The sequence below is a fragment of the Corvus brachyrhynchos genome, unplaced genomic scaffold (genome assembly GCF_000691975.1).
Source record: "Corvus brachyrhynchos isolate BGI_N302 unplaced genomic scaffold, ASM69197v1 scaffold101, whole genome shotgun sequence".
Taxonomy (NCBI): Eukaryota; Metazoa; Chordata; class Aves; order Passeriformes; family Corvidae; genus Corvus; species Corvus brachyrhynchos.
The window spans coordinates 10344177-10351676 of NW_008237239.1; the positions used below are offsets into that span (position 1 = coordinate 10344177).

At 44.6% G+C, this 7500-nt stretch overlaps 1 long non-coding RNA gene across 1 annotated transcript in view; it reads left to right on the forward strand.

Annotated features, from left to right (window-relative positions):
• The window catches only part of LOC108445593, a 25254-nt gene that overhangs the window by 16276 nt on the left and 1478 nt on the right, over positions 1–7500 (forward strand). The window contains exons 7-8 of the long non-coding RNA XR_001860519.1: positions 1–57; positions 2565–7500. The exon at positions 1–57 is cut by the window's left edge and continues 223 nt beyond it; the exon at positions 2565–7500 is cut by the window's right edge and continues 1478 nt beyond it. This is a non-coding gene — a long non-coding RNA (uncharacterized LOC108445593). The remainder of the gene's footprint in view (positions 58–2564) is intronic.

Below are 7500 nucleotides of genomic sequence, written 5' to 3' on the forward strand. Positions count from 1 at the left end.
AAGTTGACATCTCATGGAAGAGCTCCTCCTCATCTGCTCCTCTACCCTGGCTCACAGGTAAAATGCTGGATTTTCTGAGGCTCCTTCCTCAGCTCCATATCAGCCTTGTTTCTGAGCTGGTGGGAGCCCTTTGCTGGGCTGCGTTACCTCACTGGGAGCAGAAGTAATTTCCCATGGTCCCTGGGAAATGGGAATAACCTGGGGATCGGGACAGTGGCTGCTGGTTTGCAGTGCAAAGGAAGTGGATTCACCAGAATTAGACACTTTTTTGTTTTTTAAATAATACAATTTTCTTTTCTTTCTTTTAAAAGAAAGCAGTTGAGGCATTATATAAGCAAATGAAAAATAAAGGTCATTCTGATGGATATTTATCTGGGAAAAGTCCAAGATGGTTACCTCATTATTTCTTGGACTACTTTAAATATCTTTTCCTTATGTATACAGTCCTTGCTGCTGATGGGAATACACCTGGATTACATTTGCAGTGATAGGTAGAAGAGTGTGTGTTTTTGCAATTTTCTTATTATTTTTATATTTAATTACTAAGATCCTGAGCTGTGGGTGCTTAATTCAAGATGTCTACAAATAGCCAGAGAACAAAGCAGGACTGTGAATTTCTGCAGGGTTTAGACTTTAGGTACTTACCATGGCTCGGGAATTTGGGCTTTTTTCTGAAAGTCTGCATTGAAGCTCTTTAATAAATAAGAAAGTTAGCAATGAAAGCTTGCAATCAAATAAACAACAAAAGGGCAAAACTGTATTTCACCTTCTGTAATTTGATCTGTAAGAAATGTAAATCATTCATCCAGAAGAGAGAGATTTTCAATTAGTCCTCTTTTCTTAAACATGCAAATCCCCCAGCCATGTTTAGCAGCACAGTTTTGCCCTAACTCTGCAGAGAATTCCCAAGCAACCTTTAATAGACGGCCATGCCTTCAGGCTTGTCCACTTATGTTTTCTCTCCTGCCTGGGCACAAGATAGATTATGCATATTATTATTCATAAGTGCCACCTATTGAAAGCATAACCACAGGCACGTTTGCAAATGGTGGGCTTGCCCCAGCTGTCCCCGCTCATGCGAAACATTCCTCCTCTCCAGCGGACCCCTCCAAACCATTCCCTCAAAATCGATGTTATTTTCTTGCCAGACATCCTGGCATGGAGAAGGACTTGCAAAATGACCCATGGACTTTAAAGGCGGCTAAAACTGAGGGGACTATTCCCCATTTTCCTCCTACAGAAGTTTTCCCAGATGATGTTTTTGTTGCCTCTCCCTGACCCCTGAGGCTACTGCTGCCTTTTAGGGTGCTGGAGAGAAGGGTTTAGCCCAGGGTGCCTGGAATCATGAAAGGCAGTGATATGATATGAAATATATGTTCTGCATTAAAGAATGTGATTTCTCTTAATGGTGCAAGAAACAATAAATAGTACAGAAGAACTAAGAAGTAAATAGATGAGAGTCTCACATGACTGGATGTTATTTGATCATTCTTAGATAAGGGGTAAATGTAAATGCTTTACAGATGAAAACTCAAGTAGTTTTAGAATAAATATATATATATCTTTTAAATCTGCTGTTGCATATTAGACCATTTTCCTGAGAATATGAGTGTGTTTGTATAAAGAACAGGCTTTTCCTTTACTCACACACACAGGATACAAGTAATTTTCAGTTTGCCATAAAAATGATTTTCAAAAAAGATATAATTATGAGTTAGGAATACCATTTAAATAAAAGTCTTGAATGCTAGTGGCTAGAATTAAGCATAGCCTTATGTTTCTACAAAAGGTCAATTGTGATTTTAATTACTCTTATGTAAACTAGCTGATGTTTAAACTGCAGTTATAATTAATATACATGCCTTATTGCCATGTTATTGCATTCTTGGTCATGGCAGACTTGTTGTGTCTGGACAGTCTGAACAAACCTATAAATGGATGTGAACCTCTTTGGGCTGATTTTCTGTTACACCAGATTTATGGTGATACAACAGCACTAGCTCTGGCTGCTTTGCACTGAGATCAGAGTGTGGGGCAGGAGAAGTGTGTGTTCAGTGATGGGAAGCACTGCTCCAGGACAGCAGAATGGATGGCAAGGAGGTGTAAGCAAGGCCTGGAAATACAGTTGCAATGTCTTCCAGAGGGAGCAGCAGTCAGGAAATGTACAAGAGCCTTCTAGGGGTTTTTCTTCTCTCTCCGTGGAAAGGCATGGTGGGAAGTGTGTTCCCTGGTGGTGGATGGAGCTGAGCTGTGTGACAAGAGGGGTAGCCTCTTCACTCTGCAAAGGGCTCTTGTTTTTGGCTTTCAGAGAGCAGTGAAGCCTGAGAAGCTGTTACTGGAGCATCATCACTTGTGCCTAAGCACAGCCCCACTGGCAGTGGTAGCTGCAGGAGTCCCACTGCCCTTCCTGCCCTGCCCTGGAGCTCATGGGCACAGGTTTGCCTGCAGCCCAGTCCAAGTCTGCCCAAGGCATTGCTGTTCTCAGGTACCAATCAAAGAGTGGAGGCAGAATAAAAATGTTGTACCCTGATGTACATTTTCAACACCCTTTCTTTTCCCTCTAGAGGATGCAGATGCCAGTTTCTGTCTCTGAGAGGGTCCTGAGCTGGGCTCTATGTTGGCCTATCCCCGGTCCACCCCTAGCACCAACTGGGATCCAGCCAGCAACTCCCAGACACTGGCCACGATGAATTTTTTCCTTTGGAAAAAGGATCCTCACACCACACTGGAGATCAGACAGGTACCTGCTGGAAAACCCACTGAAGGGTACTGAAGCCTGACAGAGGTGTGTTTTCCCCCCATGCTGGCAGTGGCACTGGGTGGGAAGGTTAGTCCAGGGTGGTGGAGGCAACAACAACTGAAATACCCCTAAACTGAGGAAAATCAGGGCCACAGAGGCTGTCTGGTCTCATGCTGAGAGTTGGATATTGCATGCAGGTTTTTGGCATGCCCTATGGGGAATTTTTAAAAGATATGCAATTAAAGGTAAGGCATAAGGAAATGGCGCCAAATATACACTTTTAACTCCCAAATAGCTGGGCTCCCTGCTGGAGGGGGTTTTGCCTGTACCCCTGGCTTTCAGTGAAGCCTGTGGGGAAGTATGAGCATACCCATTCCTGAAGAGATGTGGGACACCCCAGAACATGCACATCTGTGCTGCTGCCCTTGGCAGAGGAGAGGAAGTTGGGAAGGAAAGCTCAATACCTCTGCTTGCTGCTGTGTGTTTGGTGGAGGTGAGCATAGGAAAAACAAATGTCTCCATTTCAAACATGCTTGACTTGTCCCTCTCTCTCCCCTGGGACTGGGGCTTCTTTGTCCTCCTACTCATTTGAGTTGTGAAGGGACAATGGTGCTGCTTTGAGCTGGGGGGCTCCCATGGGCCAAGGGGTGAAACTTTCTTCATGGAGGAGAATGGGTGTTACGGCTCCTTCTCTCTCACACTTTCTACCAGGGACGAGTTAAAAACTGAAGACAGCTCTCCAGCTCCCTGGGGAAATGACACTGGACCTCCTTCCTCAGAGGCAGGGGAGACATATTCAGAGGTTTATGCAAACGTGTGGAGAAACCAGATTCTTTGTTTTTAAAAACCCTTTTAAGTCCCTCTCCAGCCCATGAGGCCAGAGTTGGACACAAGTGTCTTGGATGCCTGGATCTGTCTTGGAACATCCTCTGGATGCTTTTAAAATAAAAACTCCTGCTTCCATGGCTCTGACCCTCCCACCAGCCTTGCATTCTCTCTCTGTAGTGGTGACCATTGTCTCCTCTCAGATGTCTCTGGAAAACATTGCTTAACCTCAGTGCATCTCCCTCCTTCCCTTCACCGTTATTCCCCTGTGCTGTAATTGCGTTGGTGGCTGTGGGAAGGGCTGGAGCATGGCTCTCCTGGGAGGCAGGACGTGGGTTTCTGCTGAGTGGGATAATGGGCTCCAGCCCTGTTGGTTCCCTGGTGAGAGGAGTGTGTCCCTCTCTGTGTCCACTTGCTCCTCGCCCCCTCCACCAAGGCTGCTGTCAGGGGTGACAATCAGTGTCAGCTGCATGGGCAGCTGGTAATGGGGACACCTGTGCGCTTGGGCCACGCAGGCCACGGCCCTGCTGCCAGCACAGCAGCACAGGTGTCAGGTAGGGATGGCTCTGCCACGGCTGACCTGTGCCCCTTTGGAGCCGGTGATTTAAGAGGTGAAAGACATAAAGTGCCATTACCCATCCCTGGCAAGGCACAGCAGCTGAATGGTTCTGGATCCCACAGTTGCAGTGTGGGAACCTGGGTCCTGGGTTTGTCCTGCTGCTGGGAAATGCTTGGTAAAGATGCAGTGCTTTATCACCTTCTGTGACACTATGGTACTTTACAGTGCTGTGGTTTACATTATGTTTAGAAGGCTGGATCAGTCTCCATCCATCTCTTACCTTCTACCTTGCAACAGCTGCTCATTGCTACATTTGTCTTGGTGAAGAAGAGGGATAATTCTTCACTCCAGTAAAGATAAATATTGCAGGGGATCACCTGTCATTTGTGGGTGCATATCATACAGTGTTTAGTGTGAGCAGACAAACTCTACATGCTTGCAATGCATAAATGCTTTATATACATGTGTGCATGCATGTGTCTAATATTGGTGCACCCAGACATACCCAAGGTTGTGTGTATGGTGGGCATGTCTGCACCTCTCTGTAGAACAGCTGTATTTATATGTTGCACACATAAATATTGTCAGAAAAACCCCAAATTAACTCCATGATGCTATAGATAGCATCATGGAAAATTAAAGACGAAGCTGAGAAGAGACAGCATTAGTAACCAAGGCTGTTATGTCACCAGTCAAGTAAGATGCCTTATGAAGAGGAAAAAAGAGCATGTGGAAATCTTTAAGTAATATACACAAGCGTCATAGGCACCCACCCCAGGAGCACATGCATTTAGAGGATGTGTGTGTGTGTGTGTGTATTTGTGTGTGTGTTTGTGCGGGTGTTTTATACATCTGGAAAGGCTCCCTGAGACAACTGAACACAAAGCCAGCACATGTTTGTGTTAGGTTGAGATGCTGGCATTAAGATGATTATATGAGTCTATTAGCAGGGTGTTATGGCTCCAATTTCACTTAACATCTGAGTTCACATTAAAATATGCCCTTGGCCTGACAAGGCATTATTAACTTGCATTTAATAAAAATAAAATATTAGATTTAAAAAAATGGAAAGCTGACAAATTTGATTTAAATGAATACTGAACTCCAGGCAAATGTGTTGCTTGAACTCTGCCTGCTGTACTGGAGCTGACAGGAAGCATTAAAATAATCCTGAGTGGTCAATATTTGATTAAATATCACATGTCAAGCTTAGCAGGAACGTTCCTTCCAAAGAAAATTATACTGTTAAAAATAAGTGACAAATTCTAAGCATCTCCTTCAAATTCATAAAGATACGTGAAAGAATGGAAGTATGCTTGTAATAAACTGGGGTGTCTGCAGGAGACAGGGAATGTACTGTCTTGTACACAGAGCCATATAGAACTTCTACAGGTAATCAGATAAAAATGATTGCACGTATTTGAAGCAATAAATTTCCTTTGCATTCACCATAGAACATAAAGAGAAGAGACATGCTACATTTTTGCACCATGTTTTCATCTGAAAGCTTTTTCTGTCATGCTGTTCTGTCTAAAGGGTTTATTTATTTGTATAGAGACTCAAGCATCTATATGTGTACATACCTGCCTAGATATATATACACATGCTAAAGCCATCATAAGCAATGTTTAGAGAGAATGAAAACTAAAATTTTAAAGGAAATAACTGTAACACTAATAATAAAATGCCCCACCCCACCGTTAGATGTTTGGGAACACTAATGCATCATGGCTTTTTTCTGTTACAGATTCCAGCTGGGAGAACATGCTTAAACATGATCAACTTTCATCATGTATTTGATGAAAGACAGACATAGATGTCATTGCTTCCACTTGCTTCAGCACGATCAATCCAAGATTACCAGGGTGCAATAAGGCCAGTGTCCAGAAGTCTATTTAGATTAGATATAGCAACAAAATATTGGAATCTACAGCTTCAGATAAATGACTCGATATGCTTAGGTCAGAAGGTTACCAAAGTCAGGTGAGATCTGAGACCTATTTATCACTGCCTGAGCTCAAATTATGTTTTAAATATTGTCAGAAATGAAAAACTGCTGCCAGATGGTGTCAAATTAATTCATCTCACTGTAGTCAGAAACTGTCCTTTAGTTCCATCATGGTGCCTGCTATCCTGCATTAGAGGGGTACCTGTCAGAGAACCTGCTTTAGCAGAGAGGCAGGGGCTCTGCTCAGCCCTTGCTTCCTGCTTGCAAGATGGATGTGTTTCATTTCTGTGGTGCGTGGCTATATGAGATCTGTACTGCACACATGGGTCTGAGACACGGCCCTTCTTAGAAAGCAGTGGATGTTGGGGGGTGAGAGATTTGAGGCCTCATTAGCTCTTACTTAAGAAATCTGTTATTCTACCCACCTGGTCCAGGGAATGGGATTTGTTGGTCTGGAGAAAGAGGCATTTGGGGATGAAGACTTTGACCCTGGTGTGTTAGTGCGAAGGGCCTTGAGGCTCTCCCATGCACTACACAGGACTGGCACAACTGTCCAGTTCTTTTCCTCTGCTCCCATTTCCATTTCAGGGCTGTAAGAAGTGCACCACCCTGTCGTCCCCTGGGCAAAGGTTGGGTTATGTTCTAGTTTACAGTGTTCAAGGGGAACACAAAATGACATCGATCAATTTTATACTTCTCCTCTCTCCCTCACCCATCTGCTCTTCTTCCCGAGCCCTGCCTTCAGCTCTGGCTTCAAGCACAGTCCTTGAGCCCTCCAGCAGCAGTGTGGTGAGGGTGTCCCCGGACCAGGATTTCCTCTACTCCGCTGTGTGTTTGTGCTGGCTGCCTCCGGTCTCCCTGCAAGCTGGGTTACAGCCAAGCCTCTCCCCAGCAAACCTGGTCTCCTGGTCCCAGGGTGCCTGAGAACTCTGCTTCCTATGGCTATCACATACTGCTCTGTGGGTTTTTGCGAGGCAGAGAGTTGGGCCTGAGTAAGGGCATAATATGTTTGTAGTGATCACTCACCACCAAGCCACAGAACTCAGACTCTTTCACCCCCAAAAGCCCTGTCCCCGACTCTGTCTTTTTTCTGGTTGCATGAGTAGAGAAAAATACAGGACTTCTCTAAAGTCCACCATAGCTAGAGGGGTTCTTTCTAAGTGCAGAGGCCATGACAAGATAGCATCTTCTGGCAGTGGTGAAACCAGAAGAGTGGAGTGATGCTCAGAGCTCTGCTGTGCCTTGTGCAAGGAGTGGTTTGAGCTGGAAACTATTGCAGTAGCAAGGGCATTTTTGTTTGAACGCAGGAAGAAACCAAAAGCCAAGGATGGTTAATCTTCTTGTGGGAAGATGTTACTCTGTCTTCTGGGTTGGCTTATTTCTGTGCTCACACTGGAAATGGTATTTCATTGGAGTAAGAGAAGGCAG